The sequence below is a fragment of the Bubalus kerabau genome, chromosome 14 (assembly GCF_029407905.1).
Source record: "Bubalus kerabau isolate K-KA32 ecotype Philippines breed swamp buffalo chromosome 14, PCC_UOA_SB_1v2, whole genome shotgun sequence".
Taxonomy (NCBI): Eukaryota; Metazoa; Chordata; class Mammalia; order Artiodactyla; family Bovidae; genus Bubalus; species Bubalus kerabau.
In genome coordinates, this window is record NC_073637.1 from 77,861,124 (window position 1) to 77,881,445 (window position 20,322).

A 20,322-nucleotide genomic window follows, 5' to 3' on the forward strand; every position below is an offset into this window, starting at 1 on the left:
CGGTAAGGGAGCTTCTTACCCTGACACGAGGCTGATGTCACAGTACTACTTCTTTTTAATTCTAGACCTTTAATTTAGTTTGTTTTTACACTTTCTCTGTTTGGATTCTCAATCTGTTAATTCATTATGATTCTGCTTTGTTTTTTATTTTTGAACTTAATTGCTTGAAAGTTGTTGTCTATTGTTTCCAACATCTGTATCATCTTAGAGTTTCTATTCATTGATACTTTTATTGAGTAACTTTTTCCTGCTACTTTATGCCTAGCAATATTTTATTGTGTGCTTGGCATTGTGCTGTGTACATTGTACATACTCTGGGATTTACTTTTCTCTGAAAGGTATTGAGGTTTTGCTCTAACAGGCAGTCAGATTCAAATTGCAAAAATCTATCTCCAGCTAAGCAGAAGCTGAAATTTCTGTTCATTTCTTTCTTATAGCTACTGGTTTTAGAAGAACTGGAACCTTCCTTACATGCGTAGTTCAGTGGGAAAACAAAGCCTTTGGTAGAGTTACAACATAGACTTTAAGACTCACCAACTCTAGTTTTCCACTTAAATTTTCCAGCTACTTTGCCAGCTCTGCACTCTAGTCTCTGACAACGTAAGCCTTTAAGACTTGGATTTCTGCTATCCTGACCTCAGATCAAGAATTCCATCAGGACAAAAAAAAGTTGCAAATACACAAATATCATCTAATATTGTTTTCATTTTCAAAGGTCAAATTCCCTCCAGTTTCTGCCTGTTTTTTTTCCAGTTTTTTTCAAACAGATGTTTTCTTTTAAAAATCTTAAAATAATTTATCGAGATATTGTTATCTGCATATTGGTAATAATGAAAAAGCTTCTCCAGTACCAAAAGCCATAGCTTCAACCCTAAAGAAACTGCTTTTGTTAGCATCAACAATACCCTTAGATCTAATGGTCAACTCTCAGTCTTCAACTTAACCCAAGCTTTCAGCAGAATTTTACATGTCCTCCTCCTGGAACCACTTTCGTTACTTGCCTTCCAGGAATACATTTTTTTTTCTGTTTTCCTCCTAACTAATTGACATTCTCTTCTTAAATTGTTTTCCTGGTTCTTCATCTTCTTCCAGACCTCTTAACTTTAAAAGTATGCATCAATTTTGCAACTTCCATTTTATGTCCACAAACATTTCCTTGGTGATGTCATCCAGTCTAGTGGCTTTACAAAACGACCAAATGTATAGCTCTTCTCCCTGAATTCCAGACATCCATATTTTAACTACTCGCTTACTATCTCCACGTGAAAGATCTTCCTTAGATATTCTATTTTCTCACTTTCACATTCAAAATATCAGAGAACATTAAACGCTCAACCATCAAAACATAGTCAAGAGTGTGTCTACTGATTGCCTCTGAAATTGGTTAAATCTACCGTGGTTATTGTGGCTTAGTCTGACATTGCAACTGCCTCCTGATTCATTTTCAACTTCTGCCCTTGCTATCCCACTATTTTTCTCAAGTCAGTAGCTAAGTTATTCCTTTAAAATATAAAACAGATACTATTATGTCTCTGCCAAAGATTATTTTTTAAAGTATAAAATGGAAATAGTATTTCTCTGTTCAAGAATTTGTACCTCATTTATAGTAAAAGCCAAAGTCGTCACAATGCGCAATAGTCCTTTACCGTCTAGGCCCTCTCTGAGTGCAACTTCCTTCCTATCTGCTTAGTATGTGGCTGCCATTCTGGATTATTTTTTCTAAAAATGGAGTCCCTTAACTTTGCCTTATATTTACAGCACTGATAGTCTTGTTTCATATATAATCCATTTATTTATTATATTTAGGTTGTCTTCTCCCACTGTAATGTACGCATGAGATTAATAATTTTTACTATTTGTTTACTTTTATGTTCTTAGAACCCAGAATTGTGCCTAACACAAGTTTGGTAATGAATAGTTGTTCAATAAATAACTAGGTGATTGAAGCAAATCCTATCTGATTTCTCTCTGACCTTTGAAAATATCCAAAATCCTAATATGCTTTATACTCTTGGGCATAATATTATTGCTATATACCTTCCAAAAGCTCCATGTCTCTGAAGTGGTCTTTCTCCCCACTAGATAATGTACAGTCATGTTTTAAGTTTCATTTTTCAAAAAGTTTTCTCTTACTTTTTTAGAACCATCTTACTCCAGACTGGATTAGTTTTCTCTTGTCCTCAGAATACCTATTATTCACTGTAGTATTTGTCTATTCAACTGAAGCTTAAAACTATTAAGTTGTTCATAGCAAGATCACCATCACCTCTCTTCTGTGAACTATTTTATTCCAAATAGTTGGTGAAATACAGGCTGGGCTTAGTTGCTCAGTCATGTCAGACTCTTTGCAACCCCGTGGACTGTAGTCCGCCAGGATCCTCTGTCCATTGGGATTCTCCAGGCAAGAATAGAGTGAGTTGCCATGCCCTCCTCCAGGGGATCATCCCAACCCAGGGACTGAACCCAGGTCTCCAGCATTGCAAGCAGATTCTTTACCATCTGAGCCACCAGGGAAGCCCATGGTCAAATATAATATTTGTCAAAAATAAAGCTTGAAAGCTATCATAATTGTTAATCTGAAGTTTTTAGAAGTGAGTAAACTAAAAAATAGATGGGGAAACAGTGTCAGACTTTATTTTGAGGGGCTCCAAAATCACTGCAGATGGTGACTGCAGCCATGAAATTAAAAGACGCTTACTCCTTGGAAGGAAAGTTATGACCAACCTAGAGAGCATATTCAAAAGCAGAAACATTACTTTGCCAGCAAAGGTCCGTCTAGTCAAGGCTGTGGTTTTTCCTGTGGTCATGTATGGATGTGAGAGTTGGACTGTGAAGAAGGCTGAGCACCGAAGAATTGATGCTTTTGAACTGTGGTGTTGGAGAAGACTCTTGAGAGTCCCTTGGACTGCAAGGAGATCCAACCAATCCATTCTGAAGGAGATCAGCCCTGGGATTTCTTTGGAAGGAATGATGCTAAAGCTGAAACTCCAGTACTTTGGCCAACTCACGCGAAGAGTTGCTATATACCTTCCAAAAGCTCTGATGCTGGGAGGGATTGGGGGAAGGAGAAGAAGGGGACGACAGAGGATGAGATGGCTGGATGGCATCCCTGACTCAGTGGACGTGAGTCTGAGTGAACTCCGGGAGTTGGTGATGGACGGGGAGGCCTGGCGTGCTGCGATTCATGGGGTCGCAAAGAGTCGGACATGACTGAGCGACTGAACTGAACTGAACTAAACTGAAACTAAGGCTTGGAGCTTCCCAGGTGGAGTTAGTGGTAAAGAAGCTCTCTGTCAATGCAGGTTAGACATAAGAGACTTGGCTTCAGTCCTTGGGTAGGGGGATCCCCTGGAGGAGGGCTCAGGCAGCCCACTCCAGTATTCTTGCCTGGAGAATCCCATGGGCAGAGGAGTATAGCGGCCTATGGTTCATATGGTCACAAAGAGTTGAACAGAACTGTGGAAACTTAGCACAGTACAGAAAACTAAGGCTTGCTTATGGCTCTAAAACCATGATGTGAATGAACTAGTATCTGAACCCAAGTCTCTCTAACTCCATATTCTTTCTACATAACATATTCATGAGTTTTATAATTTTCTTATGAGTGTTAAAATAACAGTTTATCATAATGCCTTACACCTTTGTTTCCAGTATAAGTTATTGATCATCTCTGGGAATTTTTCATTGATGAAATGAGTTTTCTCCCTATAGTAATAGGCAAAGGGTGGCATAACTATGTTATATTCATCTTTAGACATACATATTTATGTATCATCAATATTCAAGCCACTTAAAATACTTTACAAGCTTTGTGTGTCACAACACGGTCAAAATCATGATGACTCTAGTGGCATTTGACAGACCGTGAAGCTAATTTACCTGCTAAGGTGTCAGGAGTGCAAATCTCTCTAGTTGCTGATCATTGAAGTAAACTAAAAAGCACCTGAGGCAACAGGGAGGAAAGTTTGTGGCAAAGCATAATCAACCGCCAGTTAATCTAATCAAATTTGTAGTCACATGTATTGCACTAAAATGCTTCCCAAAAAGCTCAACATGATGTAAGCTAATGAAGAATAAAGTAAAAAATCATAGTTAAAATGTTATTCTTCTCATACATCAAAGCAGAACACTGCTTCCTGCCCCAGTATGAAGACTGTAATTATTTTTAATGGTCTGTAGAGACAGAGCCCATGCTTGTCAAGTGAAGAAATATAAATGCTTTTCTTGGTACACATTGAAGTGTTTTACATGAAAAGACAGCAGTCTTTGGAATCAGACACTCTTGGGTTTGAATCAACTTCGTCATGTGGGAGGTCTGTGATCTCATGTGTTGCATAAACTGTGAACCTCAGTTTCTTCTTTTGCAAATTATGAAAAATATTTTCTCCTCACTCATTTTTAGATCCAACTAAAAAGTCACGAGTTAGTTTAAACAATAGAAGTATAGAATTAAAAGAAAAAAATTACATGATATCAAAATCAGAATTGAAATGGAAAAGTAAAATGAAGCTCATATACACAAGGTTCATTGCATAAGAAAATAAAAGAAAACACAACACTTTCCTTTATCCCTGAAAAGTTCAACATAACCTGTAAACTTTTCCCCTCACTAAAAGTGAACTGTTGATGCTCAGGAAGTGCTCTGGAAAGAATAATGTCAAATGAAAGACATGTGATTAAGGAAGCTATGCCTACTTCCTGGTATACCTTGATCTTCCCCTTCTTACCTTAATTTCTACTTCATCCACTGCTTCATGCACTGTTCTTTGACACTTACATTTGCTTTCACTCAAATTTCCTTGTAATATATTTTTACCACTATGCACAGCTTTGTAAACTAAAGGTTTATAAAGGGAAGAGTAAGGCGGATTCTGACCTGTGATCTGTAACTCAGAGTCTAATTGATTGTGATGGAAGTAAGATGCATGGTTTTCCCATTCTCTTTCCATTCTAGAGAGTAGGAAACTCATGGAAGGAAAGGGATCTGTTGCACGTTTGTAACTCTGCTGAGTTCTCTCTCAGATTCTTCTGATTTAATCATAATTTTCAGCATTAAAAGTAGACTTTTACATTAAAAATTCCCAATGCCCCTGCAATGGACAGAACTGTGTGATCCAAAAATCCATATGTTGAACCCTAACTCCCACGTGACTTGTATTTGGAGCTAGTGATTAGGGTTAAATGAGGACATAGAGTGGGGCTCTGATGTGATGGATGAGCGCCCTTATAAGAAGAGACACCAGGGTCCCCCCACCCCTCTGAGAACACAGGAAGAAGATGGCCATCTGCAATTAAGGAAGAGGCCTCTCATTACCAATCCAATTAGCCAGCACTTTGGTTTTGGACTTCCCAGCCTCCGCAACTGTCAGAAATTGTTTCTGCTGTTTAAGCCATCTAGTCTATACAGTCTTTGCTGTGACAGCCTGGGTGACTAATACAGCCTCTGTTTGATTCCCCAAGAATCAGTTCCTTTTTGTCATATTTAAAAACACCTGAAAGGACTTACTGTCTCAGAGCATAAGGGTGAGTCTGCTGCTGCTGCTGCTGCTGCTGCTGCTGCTGCTAAGTCGCTTCAGTCATGTCTGACTTGTGCGACCCCATAGATGGCAGCCCACCAGGCTCCCCCGTCCCTGGGATTCTCCAGGCAAGAACACTGGAGTGGGTTGCCATGCCCTTCTCCAATGCATGAAAGTGAAAAGTGAAAGTGAAGTCACTCAGTCGTAGCGACCCCATGGACTGCAGCCTACCAGGCTCCTCTGTCCATGGGATTTTCTAGGCAAGAGTACTGGAGTGGCTTGCTATTGCCTTCTCCGAAGAGTGAGTCTAAGAGCAGAAAAAGAATTGTGAACTGACTTACCTAACATCCTCTAAAGGTGCATTCAATAACACAAAAAAAGGAGTGTTTCAAAGACAAAGCAAATACATAGCCATTCATTCACTCATTTGCTCAGAACATAATAATTTGGGTGGTTGCCATAGGCCAAGTTAAAAAGACAATAAGATTAGCACTTATCAACAGGCAATTTAGTTAGAGGATATAAACATATCTAGTGTTTATGATGCAAAATCACAGATTAAAAATAAAACCTATTTATTGACTGTTATATATAGCAGAGGGGAAAGCCATCTAATAGAGTAAAGGAAAATAAGAAAGATGATATTCAAATAGGAAGTTATCCAAAATAGTACAGGCTTATCTTCTAAATGAGTTTAGTATGTTCAATATAGGTCATCAGGTGTATGATCTTAAGCAAGAACTAGGTTTTCCAGGAATCCAAAGCCAACATAAACAATCTCTTAGCCTCCAAAAGAAAGTGAAATGTTAATTTTAATTTGCAGCTTCTAGGTTTTTTTGGTTTGCATTTTTCACTTTGTAAAAACAAAACAGTAGGAAATGCAATTAACCTTCATTTAATCTGAAGCTTTCACAGGTTAGGTGAAGAGGCTCTGCTTCTGTGAATATGATGTTTGAGTAGGTTCTAGATATTTATCCACAATGCACAAATTATTTTTGTGGGTTTAACAGAACAGTCCTGGGCAAAATTTCGTGCTAAGCTGACTTCTGGATTAAAGTCTTAGGGTTCTGCAGGCTCTGTGTTTACAAGGTTTACAGGCTCAAACAATGAACAGTCATAACAATGAGGCTAGGTCATCTAACATCTCAGGGGGCTAGACATAACTTGAACATTTAAGAAATTAGCATCTCATTATGAAACAAATGCATAAATATGACATTTCTTTCTCTTTGATGGTTTTTCTAACCACTCTAAGAAAGTAAGCCTAACTAGCAAAATTTAATAAAAAAAAACTAATTTAAATTTTAAAAAAGCACTGGAGAAGAAAGAAACATCAGGGAAAGTAACAGGAAAAGGAAGCATTTGCTCTCAGATCTGAGAAGAGGTTCACCTAAGAGCTTATGCTTAATATTCCCAAAGCTTGGGCCCTCCCTACCTGCAATAACCCCCAGCTCTTCTAATTAAAGCTGTGCCTTGTAAAGGAGAGAGAAGAAAAGCTAAAAAATGAATCCATAGCATCTTATTCTGGGAAGCCAGAGCCTTTAACATCCTGCTTATCCAAACTCCTTGCACAGTGATCAGTGGACCTACATGATCCACAAGATGTATTTTTCCACTGTTTTTAAAGGGGAGGAGGGTGAGAAAGAGAGCTTGTCATAGATGCCACTTTGAGAAAAAGAGAACGCTATGAAAGATGCTGTGTAGAAGTGTGTTCTGAAGTGGGTCCAGCCATGAATTCACTAGTTATTCCATCCCTGGTATGTGCTAATATGACTAGAAAGGAATAGAGATTTTTAAACAAATTATCATAGGGCTTTATGGAAGCATTTAAAGAGAAATCGGCCTTGTTCTTGGAGTTAGGATAGATTCCTCTGATAAAATGACATTCAAATTGAGAACTGAAGAAATGGAAATGGTTTCTTATCATAAATGCAGCAGAAGAATATGTGTGGCTGGGAGGAGAGACAGAGTTCACTGGGCATAATTTTTTAAAAAGCGAATTACTGTAAAAGTGTTAAAGTGAAGAAGGCCAGAACGGAACAGACCTAGAACACTTAAAGCATAGACTGGAGGAGAAAACGATATAAGCTGAAGATGGAAATGTAGTCAAGAAGTTTACAGTCAGTGCTAAGTACTAAGCTCTTCAGACAAAGGGGGAAATGCTTGAATCTCGTTTTTTTGTAGAAGTCACATCAACTTCAAGGACGAAAGCAGAAAAAAAGATTGGGGCAGAGGATCAGAGTTACTGTAGGGAGACTAAATGGGCAACCACGTTACAATCCTTCAGACTTCTGAGAAGCAAGCCTCTACACAGAAGCATGACAGCAACACGGTGAAAAGAGGTGGACGCATTCAACATGTTGTTTAATTGAAGCTGATGCCCCCCGGCCAGGATTGCATTAAACAGCAATCAAAACTTTGAAAATCATGGTGCTCTTCACTGCATTTGGGGATTTGAGGACTGGTTTAAGGACTTTGCAGACTTTTTAATAGACTTCCCTGGTGGCTCAGACAGTAAAGCATCTGTCTACAATGTGGGAGACCTGGGTTTGATCCCTTGGTCAGGAAGGTCCCTGGAGAAGGAAATGGCAACCCACTCCAGTACTCTTGGCTAGAAAATCCCATGGACGGAGGAGTCTGGTGTCCATGGGTCACAAAGAGTCAGAAATGACTGAGTAACCTCACTTTGAGGACTTTGCACACTACTTCTCACAGAGATATCCTTGAAAATCCTCTGTTATAATTCATTTTATGTATCCATTTGCTAAGCTATGGTATCCAGTTGTTTAGGCAAACAGCAATTTAGATGTTGCTGTGAAGATATGCTTTATTTATCTTCAGAAGATTAACTTTTATATCAGTGCATTAGTCATTCAATCATGTTCGATTCTTTGCAACCCCATGGACTGTAGCCCACCAGGCTCTTCTGTCCATGAAATTCTCCAATACTGGAGTGGGTTGCCATTTCCTTCTCCAGGGCATCTTCCCAACCCAGGGATTGAACCTGGGTCTCCTGCATTGCAGGCAGTTGCTTTACCATCTGAGCTACTAGGGAAGTCCAAAGTCATTCAGTTGTGTCCGACTCTTTGTGTCCCCATGGAGTATACAGTCCATGGAATTCTCCAGGCCAGAATACTGGAGTGGGTAGCTGTTCCCTTCTCCAGGGGATCTTCCCAACCCAGGAATCGAACCCAGGTCTTCGCATTGCAGGTGGATTCTTTACCAGCTGAGCCACCAGGGGAAGCCCAAGAATACCAGGGTGAGTAGCCTATCCCTTCTCCAGCAGATCTTCCCGACCCAGGAATCCAACCAGGGTCTCCTGCCTTGCAGGCAGGTTCTTTACCAACTGAGCTACCTGGGAAGCCCTACATATCAGTAGACTTTGAATAAAACAGATTACCCTTCACAATGTGATTAGGCCTCATCCAGTCAGTTGACAGCATGAAGGAAAAAGACTGAGATACCTGCTTTCAGAAGGAATTCTACCTCCAGCTGCCTTAGGACTCAAACTGCAATATCAAGTCTCCCCAGGTTTCTAGTCTTCCCGGCAGGTGATTGCCTTGGCAGCACCACAATCACATGAGCGAGTCTCTTAAAATAAATCTTTATCCCCATATACATACATCCTATTGCTTCGGTTTCTCTGGAGAAACAATGGCACTCTCTTTTCTGCTCACTGCAATCAGTTTTCCCGTCAGCATGCCGCTCTCTCCCAGCCATAGAGCAGTTCCATTCACTTCTTTCTGCCAACTCCCTAAGCGCTGCACAATGCCAGGCTGTTCACTCCCTTTCTCCCAGCCAGAAGAAGTCATCAGGCTTTCTGTTCTCATCTGCCTTTTACTGCTCACAGGTGGTCAGAAAATGAAAAGTTGGACTATAAAGAAAACTGAGCACCGAAGAATTGATGCTTTTGAACTGTGGTGTTGGAGAAGACTCTTGAGAGTCCCTTGGACTGCAAGAAGGTCCAACCAGTCCATCCTAAATGAGGTCAGTCCTGAATATTCATTGGAAGGACTGAGGCTGAAGCTGAAGCTCCAGTACTTTGGCCACCTGATGCGAAGAACTGACTCACTGGAAAAGACCCTGATGCTGGGAAAGATTGAAGGCGGGAGGAGAAGGGGACGGCAGAGGATGAGATGGTTGGATGGCATCACCGACTCAATGGACATGAGTTTGGGTAAACTCCAGGAGTTGGTGATGGACAGAGAGGCCTGGCGTGGTGCAGTCCATGGGGTCGCAAAGAGTTGGACATGACTGAGCAACTGAACTGAACTGAACTGAATTCATCTCAACAACAAGTCAAGTTCCCCACAAATGGGAAGCCCCCTTTAATGTATTTCTTATAAAAACCGGCCCTTTTAGCAAATTATTTACAGAAAAGGAGTTGCCAAGAGTTCACACAGGAAATAATATATATTTATCCTAGAAGTCAGAGGTGAAAATACTGTGTTTATTCATATATTAATAATCCTTAGGCCCTGTCACAGATATTTAGGAGGTAAAAGTTAAAAGCTCCATGATAAACTCAAAATAGCAGGCATGAATGAGGGTGAGAAGAGGAACAGAGGTGAGTCCAAGGTTTCTGTCTTAGATAACTGTGTTAGTGAATAAAAATGCCTCTCATAGCAAAGTAGGTGCCCACAAAGTGGGTGGGAGGGAGGGGATTTTATTTTATATATATATATATATAAAATATGCATATGTGTGTGTGTGCTAGGTTGCTTCAGTCATATACAACTCTGTGCAGCCCCATGGACTGTAGCCCGCCAGGCTCCTCTGTCCGTGGGGATTCTCCAGGCAAGAATACTGGAGTGAGTTGCCATGCCCTCCTCCAGGGGGTCTTCCCTACCCAGGGATCAAATCCAAGTCTTTTATGTCTCTTGCATTGGCAGGCAGGTTCTTTACCACTACTGCCACCTGGGAAGCTTATATATATATATTAGAATCTAATTTGCAGTTATAAATTGGTCACACACTAATCCTAAAACTCGTGACATTTCTCTGGATTTAAAATGTACATGCAAGAACTTCCCAATTATTGGGAATAGATAAAAACCAAATTTTTTCTCTAGGATAGGAGACTGAGTGGAGTTAGAGGTGGCATCAATAGACTAAACCCCTACCCTGACTATTCATTTTGTTATGTCTTTGCTACTGCATAAAATTTCTCTGTGTCTTAGTTTTTTCTTTAGGAAATTTAAATCACTTTATCTACCTGCAATTGCTGGATGGAAGAATTAAATCAATACTGTATATAATATCAACACAGCATATTGAAAAGTGGTAACATTCCATAGTGTATATGTATATAAAATCATTACATTGGATATTTTAAATATATGTGTATTTTTTTTTCAATGATTCCTCAACAAAATTAAAAATGTTTTAAGAATCCTGTTACAGACATTTTACATCAATAGCATATAACCATAATTGTTACTTTGATGGCACCTCAGTTGTTAATTCAGTAGAATAGAGAAAACTGATATATTCTGTTGAATTAATATAGTTTTAATCACTCCCTCATCTTCAGCAGATGTTGGTAAACACTGCATTACCATCAGTCAACTATCTTAAAAGGTTATTAACTCCAATACAGGGCAGTCATTCACAACAAATTAACATTCTCCAGAGGATGTATTAGAGAATGAGGGAAAGGAAAAATCTTTTTGAAGCTATCTTTTAAAACATGCCCTGTCTTGTACATTCTCAATCCATTTACATTCTTTGAAAGGGTATACCAGAAGAACCATGTGACTAAAAATGAAAATGGTGTATTCAGACTATATCTGAATAACCAATTTGAGGAATTTATTAGCTATGTTATCAAATATCTATACATTATTAATAAAAGACATTTGTATGAAAAAGTGACATTTTCAATACTGTCAAAGTTTAATATTATAAAAATATTTTTATATAGAAGGAAAGAAAAAGTTCTTTGGGAAAAAGCAAGAGTAAATTACAACTCCAAATCCATTTTCTAACCCTTCATTTATTTTCAAATTTTGCAATATTATCTCATGACTGTTTCATAAACAGATCTTCATAGAAAGAAGGGTCTGCAATTATCAAATTCAGTAACTGCTTTCAGTCTTCATTCTTCCAACTTTTCATAAATTATCTGACACTTTTATTTTTTTCTCAAATTTATTCTTGCTTCTGCTGCTAAGTCGCTTCAGTCGTGTACGACTCTGTGCGACCCATAGATGGCAGCCCACCGGGGTCCCCCGTCCCTGGGATTCTCCAGGCAAGAACACTAGAGTGGGTTGCCATTTCCTTCTCCAATGCATGAAAGTGAAAAGTGAAAGTGAAGTCGCTCAGTCGTGTCTGATTCTTAGCAACCCCATGGACTGCAGCCCACCAGGCTCCTCCGTCCCTGGGATTCTCCAGGCAAGAATACTGGAGTGGGGTGCCATTTCCTCCTCCAATGCATGCATGAGACCCTATAGACGGCAGCCCACCAGGCTCCTCTGTCCCTGGGATTCTCCAGGCAAGAATACTGGAGTGGGTTGACATTTCCTTCTCCAATATCTCCGGCTAGGAATATGCAATAATATCATTTAATTATTTTCCATGTTCTCCCACCCCATCTCTACATACACACACACATGCACACATACACAAATGTGTGTATACACACACATTTGAGACTATTTAATACAGCTGAAATATAATATCTTTTTGTATACTCAGATACTTTGACCATGTGACTCTCAAGATTGTATTTTTAATGACTATTACTGACCAGAGAATCAAGTCTATAGTTCATCCAACACTATTCACAACACTATTAGATCTGGTTCCACTATGTACTACCTGCTTTTTCATTTGTGAGTCCATCAACTTCACTTCATTGATTCATCTTTCCCATAGATAAGACACCACGCCATTCCCTGTAGATTCTGTGATGTTCCCTGCTTACATGCTTCAATATTTCTTTTTTTCCAATTTCTACTAAGCCTTTTAAAAACCTTACTCAACTACTTTCTTCTTTATGGAGTCTTTCCTAAATTTCCTCCATGAAATTAATTTCCTCTCCTCTGTTTGAAATTGTTTTTTGGTTATACTTCTGTCCACCAAGATACCTAGGACAATTATAAGTGTTCATTTTTTGTATTATTGCATTAAACATTTCAACTTATTTTCAAGAACACTTGGTTTATAGACTTTTTACTGGAATATAATTGCTTTACAATGTCATGTTAGTTTCTCCTGTATAACATCGTGAATCAGCCATATGTATAAATATATCTCCTGCCTTTTAAATCTCGCTCCCACCCCACTATCCCACCCCATTAGGTCACCACAGGGCTTGAGCTGAGCTGCTTGTGCTATATAGCAGCTTCCTGCTATTTTCCATATGGTAGTATATATATGGTGGTACTACTCTCTCAATTCATTATTTTTTTTAAATACTCTTTATGTTTAATGTAGAGAGATATGGGGTTGAAGAAGGTGGCACTAATGGTAGGAACCTGCCTGCCGATGCAGGAGACATAAGAGACAAGAGTTCAATCCCTGGGTCAGGAAGATCCCCTGGAGAAGGAGATGGCCACCCACTCCAGCATTCTTGCCTGGGAAGCCCGTGGACAGAGGAGCCTGGCAGGTTACAGTCCATAGTGGCACAAACAGTTGAACATGACTGAGGCAACTTAGCATGCATGTCAACAGAATGACAGTGAAACCAGTGTCAGATTTACTCCTCAGTAAATTTAATCACACTAAATAATACTACTACTTTTAATAAAATAAGTTAGTTTCCTTCAGATATGATTTTAATTTTTTTCACTTAAATATTATTAAAGGTTAATTTACTATGATATTTAAAAAACAAGCACTCCTAAAAAGAATCATAACTATGAATGGCATAGTACAGAAAATGAGGTAAATTCATCAATAATTTAAAAAAATGATTTATAAAATTCATAAATGCTCTTTTCAGATTACCCTGAAAGACAGCTAGGCCATATGGATATACAAAACATCCCATTGTCCTTAGTAGGGCACAATATGACTAAGACTACTTAGTTTTGCTGCAAAAAGATTTTACTGGACATTTCATGCCCAAGGGGTCAACTGAGTTACAACAACCTATCATTAGCAGTGCATTAACCTCTAACATTACTTAATATTCATAAATGTTAGTAGGTAGCAGTGTCAAAGGTGAAACATTTAAAAAATGTCTTTGAAACAGAGGGGGAAAGCTAATATGCCTTTCAATCTGAAAGTTACATTCATAAGCAGGCATATATACAACTCAGCCTTTGGAAGGGAGGATAGAACTTTTGCAATCAATGTTTCACTTGAAAAAGACTATTATATAGTGACAAATGACTTTATGTGCACATAATGTGATCACAATTTTTTTTCCTCTTCCAGAATAAACACAAGGTAATGGAAAGAGCTACAGACTCAAAGCCAAAGCAATTGTGTCTTCTCTCAGGCTTCACTGCTTGCTGCCTATATGACCTTTGTCAAATTATTTAGCATTTCTGGTCTCTGTTACCTCATCTGTAAAATGAGAAAGGTGAACTCAGTGATCTCTCAGGTACCTCTAAGCTCTAAAAACCTCTAACTCTCAGAATATATTTTGATAGAAGAATTTCAAAAAGTTCTCTCTTGTTATATCTCCCAACAATATGTTTACTGATATTTTGCCACATATTGTCATATTTTGCTCCATTTTTTAATGTAGATAGTGAATTTTCTCCATGCATTCTAAATCTCCACAGTGTCTACTTTACTTCTTTGTACCTACTGAGAACTAAAATATATATATATATATATATATATATATATATATATATATATGTATATATATATATGTAGAATGGATACTAAGAAGTCCTTTACGAACAACCAGTTTTCTGCCTCCCAGGTATTCCTGATGTTCATTTGTATTTAATTTTATTAAATATGTTTAATTCACTGACATTTCCAGGAAAGAATTCTGTGATTTAGCCCAATCCAGGAAGCAGAGGGTAAAGCGTCTGCCTGCAATGCAGGAGACCTGCGTTCGATCCCTGGGTCAGGAAGATCCCCCTGGAGAAGGAAATGGCAACCCACTCCAGTACTCTTGCCTGGAAAATTCCATGGACAGAGAAGCCTGGTAGACTACAGTCCATGGGATCGCAAAGAGTCGGACACGACTGAGTGACTTCACTTCAGGAAGCATATTACATTTCCCTGGGGACAGTGATTGGGTCAGGAGTAGGCATGGGACCAAACCTGAGCTGAACGGAACGACTCTTGAGTTTTTATTTGAATGCTGGGCCCTCTTCCTTCCTTTCACAGAATCATTTCTAAGTGTAAGGTCTGAATAGCTAGGCTGGACAAAGGATAAAACTGACCCTCAAAGGAAGGCCAAGGGGAATAGTTGCAGACAATGCCGCTGGGCACTGTTAATAGTTATGAACCTCTTGTTCAGCCAGTGCGTAGAATTTTTACTGCCTTTGAATTTGGGGTTTTACAAGAAAGATCATTTACTTTTCAGCTTGAGGTGGTTTAAGTCAGATTTTCTTTTACTTACAACAGAAGTATTCAAATACAAGCAGTTAATAAACTTTTAAAGGATCTGGTTAGTAACACCTCACAGAACTCCCAAAGCTAAATAATGACTATATGACATATATTATTAAATTATTTTGTTTTGTTTTATGGTTTAACATCAATCCTGTAATTTGTATTTTCAACAAATCTACTCCCATAAAATGAATTGTAAAATCATTTTTCATAAAACCATCATTTTAAAAATAAATGATGCTTTGGCCTTAAAAGCAGACTCATAATATTTGTATTGCTCAAGAGACAATATTTCAGTATAGTAACATCTGAAAATCTGAATATAGTAGTTATTGCTTCAGAAATATCTCTATATACTTGTCAAAAAATATTCTCTTCCCTGCTCATATACCTTATTTTTCTACTTTTCAAAATTTGCATTCTGCTTAGCAAGTATAAAGCCTGAATGTCTTCCCCATGCTCTAACAATCAGAAAAAGCCAAATAATCTATAAAAGTATATATTTTTCAGATAAATTAGAGAGCTGAGTTTGCAGGACAAAAAATGCACCTAAAATCTAAGGAAAACCAGCTATATCCAAGGAGAGAGGGGTATAAGTGAGGCAGAGAATGAGAAGAGGGACTGGGTGCTATACTGTTAAGAAAAAAAATCACTTTAAAATTTCTAAAAGGATGTGAGTGAGGGCTATAGTGAGATTGTAAAACCATTAGGAGCTTCAGACTCAAAGACAGTTCACATTCATTTACAGACTTTTCAGTGATCTCACCAGGACCTTGGGAGAGAGTCTAGTGGCAGCACAAATAAAGAAACTGAGGAAAACACACATATTGAGGGTAACCATAGCGATAAAAGCCCCAAATGCCGCTCAATCTTCCTTTCCAAAAGCTGAACAAAGAAAAAAGTGAGCCCTACTTCCAGCATGAATCACTGTGACTCTCCTATCTTACATACATGTCAGCTTACAAAGTACAAGTTTTGAGAAAAATGAAGCTGCAAGGAAAAGGAAAACACTGGTAAGAAGACAAAGAGATCAAATTAACCAGACCCATATATGATCCTTCGGGTTACTAAGATGATGATTGAAATAAAAAGCATGGTACATATAAGAATACCTTGAATTGAGTCATTGGAGACTTAACAATAGCTGAGGAAAGAATTAATGAACTTGATGGCAGGTCAATGAAATTGCTCAAACTAAAACCCAAAGAGAAAAAAAAGAGACTTAAAATAACTCAGAATAAAGCATCCAGGAGCCATGGAAGGATTCCAAAAGATGAAGATAAGAAGATGAGGCAGATGAAGTAAGTTTTGACTGAAGAGGTAATTATTGGCAAGTCTTCAAAAATAATGAAAGGCATCAAAATACAGATTTAAGAAGACTCAGAAAATATGAGGCAATATAATTTTTTAATGATAACTAACACATTTTCGCTAAACAGAGGAAAAAATTTTGAAAAGTAAAACGCTAAAAATTGGCCAGAGAAAAATAGTACATCCCATATAAGAATTGTAATATTTTCATCTGAAATTATACACACCAGAAGACAATAGGATAACATAATTAAAATGAAAAAAAAATTTAAATTATTAATTCAGAATTTTATATCAGTGAGAACATCTCTCAAAACAAATGAAAAGCAAAAGTAAAATAAACATATTTGAGGGCAAACAAAGGCTGAAATAATTTATAGTCAGTAGTTCTGTGCTACCAGAAATATTAACTCAATTTCTTCCAGTAGGATAATACTACCAAATGGAAATTGGCATCTATAGAAACAAATGAGGAGCTCTAGAAATAACAAAAATAAAGCTAAATATAAACATTTTTATTAATTGCTTTAACAGATACTTTTATTATCTAAGGCTAAAATGTCAAAGTATTGTGAATTTTGAAACATATAAGATAGAGTATATGAAATAGAAGAATAAAGAATTATAAGAAAATGGAAATATGTTGTTATAATACTTAAATACTATATGTGATATGGTATAAATAATATTTAAAGGTAAATTGCAAAAAATTAAAATTGTACATTGTTAACAACCTCAAGAAGCCACTAAAAAGTTTTAAAAAGATCTACAATTGATAAACCAATAGGGGAAATAAAATGGAATTATTTATAAAACTCAATTCTAAAGAAAATTCTAAATGAGAAAAAAAAAAGAACAGATGGAACATATAGATAAAAACCAGAAAAGTGGTAGGTTTATTCTAATTACAATCATACTCAAATGTAATGGCCTGTTGTTGTTCAGTAGTTCAGTCATGTCCGACTCTCTGCAACCCCATGGACTGCAACACACCAGGCTTCCCTATCCTCCACCATCTCCTGGAGTTTACTCAAGCTCATGTCCATTGAGTCGGTGATGCCATCCAACCATCTTATTCTCTGTCGTCCCCTTCTCCTCCAGCCTTCAGTCTTTCCCAGCACCAGGGTCTTTTCCAATGAGTCTGTTCTTCGTATCAGATGGCCAAAGTATTGGAACTTCAACTTCAGCATCAGTCCTTCCAATGAATATTCAGGACTGATCTCCTTTAGGATGGACTGGTTGGATCTCCTGGCAGTCCAAGGGACTCTCAAGAGTCTTCTCCAACATCACAGTTCAAAAGCATCAATTCTTCAGCGTTCAGCTTTCTTTATGGTCCAAATCTCACATTCATACATGACTACTGGAAAAACCATAGCTTTGACTATACAGACCTTTGTCAGTAAGGTAATATCTCTGCTTTTTAATACATTGTCTAGGTTTGTCATAGCCTTTTTTTCAAGGAGCAAGCATCTTTTAATTTCATGGCTGAAGTCACCATCAGCAGTGATTTTGGAGCCCAAGAAAATAAAGTCAATCACCGTTTCCATTGTTTCCCCCATCTATCTGCCATGAAGTGATAGGATCGCATGCCATGATCTTTGTTTTTTGAATGTTGCGTTTTAATTAAAATATAGAGATTGAATTAAATACACACACACATACATACACACAAACGTATGATTCAGGTATATGCAGAATTTAAGAATCCCACTTTAAATATAAAGATGTAAAGAATTTAATAGAAAATAAATGGGTAAAATATACCATTCCAACATTAAACAAAAGCAAGCTACAGAGGCTACAATAAACTAGACAAAGTAGATAACAAAAAAGGAAACATTACCAGGGTCAGGAGGGACATTGCAGGATTATAAAGGGATCAAGAGCATATTTGTATGCTAAATGGACATTCCTCTAATGACAAAATTTTAAAATGCACGAAGCAAAAACTTATACAACTGAAAGGAGTGATAAATAAACCTACAATTATTGTTAGGAACCTCAAAAATACTCTATCAGTACTCAGAGTAATATATGGAAAGAATTAGAGGAGACATTCGGAGAAGGCAATGGCATCCCACTCCAGTACTCTTGCCTGGAAAATCCCATGGATGGAGGAGCCTGGTAGGCTGCAGTCCATGGGGTCGCTAAGAGTCAGACACGACTGAGTGACTTCCCTTTCATTTTTCACTTTCATGCTTTGGAGAAGGAAATGGCAACCCACTCCAGTGTTCTTGCCTGGAGAGTCCCAGGGACGGGGGAGCCTGGTGGGCTGCCGTCTCTGGGGTCGCACAGAGTCGGAGACGACTGAAGTGACTTAGCAGTAGCAGTAGCAGAGGAGAGATTGCGTGTCTGAATAACATTATCAACCTGCTTGAGCCAGTTTACATTTACAGGATAATCCATGCAATAACAACAGAAACCATAAGGCATGTTAATTAGGATAAACTATATTTTAGGTGATAAAACAAACCAATTTAAAAATCAAACAGAAAACATGCAAGGAAATTAGATTAGAAGTAAGTATCAGAAAGATATTTGGAAAATCCCAAATATTTGGAAATTAAGCAACACACTCTATAGCCAATAGATCAAGAAGAATCCATAAGAAAAATGAGAAATATCAAATACAAATGGTAACATATAAGAAATCACTTGTTGTTGTCCAGTCACTAAGTCATGTCCAACTCTCTGTAACCCCATGCTCCTCTGTCCTCCAGTACCTCGCAGAGTTTGCTCAGATTCAAGTCCATCGAGTTAGGGATGCTATCTAACCATTTCATTCTCTGCTGCTCCCTTCTGCATTTGTTTTCAATCTTTCCCAGCATCAGAGTCTTTTCAAATGAGTCAGCTCTACGCATCAGGTGGCCAAAGTATTGGAGCTTCAGCTTCAGCATTAGTCTTTCCAATGAATATTCAGGGTTGATTTCCTTTAGATTGACTGGTTCAATCTCCTTGCAGTCCAAGGGACTCTCAAGAGTCTCCTCCAACACCACAGTTCAAAAGCATCAGTTCCTTAGTGCTCAGCTTTCTTCATAGTCCAACTCTCCCATCCATACATGACTGTTGGAAAAAACCATAGCTTTGACTACATGGACCTTTGCTGAAAAAGCAATGTCTCTGCTTTTTAATACACTAGGTTTGTCATAGCTTTTCTTCCTAGGAGCAAGTGTCTTTTAACTTCATGGCTACAGTCACCACCTACAGTGATTTGGAACCCAAGAAAATCAAATCTGTCACTGCTTCCAATTTTTCCCAGTGTATTTGCCATGAAGTGATGGAAACAGTGTCAGACTTTATTTTTTGGGGCTCGAAAATCACTGCAGATGGTGACTGCAGTCATGAAATTAAAAGACGCTTACTCCTTGGAAGGAAAGTTATGACCAACCTAGATAGCATATTGAAAAGCAGAGACATTACTTTGCCAACAAAGGTCTGTCTAGTCAAGGCTATGGTTTTTCCTGTGGTCATGTATGGATGTGAGAGTTGGACTGTGAAGAAGGCTGAGCACCGAAGAATTGATGCTTTTGAACTGTGGTGTTGGAGAAGACTCTTGAGAGTCCCTTGGCCTGCAAGGAGATCCAACCAGTCCATTCTAAAGATCAGTCCTGGGTGTTCATTGAAAGGACTGATGCTAAAACTGAAACTCCAGTACTTTGGCCACCTCATGCGAAGAGTTGACTCATTGGAAAAGACTCTGATGCTGGGACGGATTGGGGGCAGGAGGAGAAGGGGATGACAGAGGATGACATGGCTGGATGGCATCACCGACTTGATGGACATGAGTTTGAGTGAACTCCGGAAGTCGGTGATGGACAGATAGGACTGGCGTGCTGCAATTCATGGGGTCCCAGAGTCAGACATGACTGAGCGACTGAACTGAACTGAACTGAACTGATGGGACTGGATGCCATGATCTTAGTTTTTTGAAAGTAGAATATTAAGTCAGCTTTATCACTCTCCTCTTTCA

The 20,322-nt window shown here is 38.3% G+C and overlaps 1 protein-coding gene and 1 non-coding gene across 2 annotated transcripts in view; both read right to left on the minus strand.

The window, feature by feature from the left end:
• CNBD1 (cyclic nucleotide binding domain containing 1) overlaps positions 1–20,322 on the minus strand; it is a 429,553-nt gene that overhangs the window by 245,543 nt on the left and 163,688 nt on the right. The window lies entirely within an intron of this gene.
• On the minus strand, positions 8,500–8,571 carry TRNAC-GCA (transfer RNA cysteine (anticodon GCA)). Its single transcript has one exon. It is a non-coding gene; the product is annotated as a tRNA-Cys (tRNA).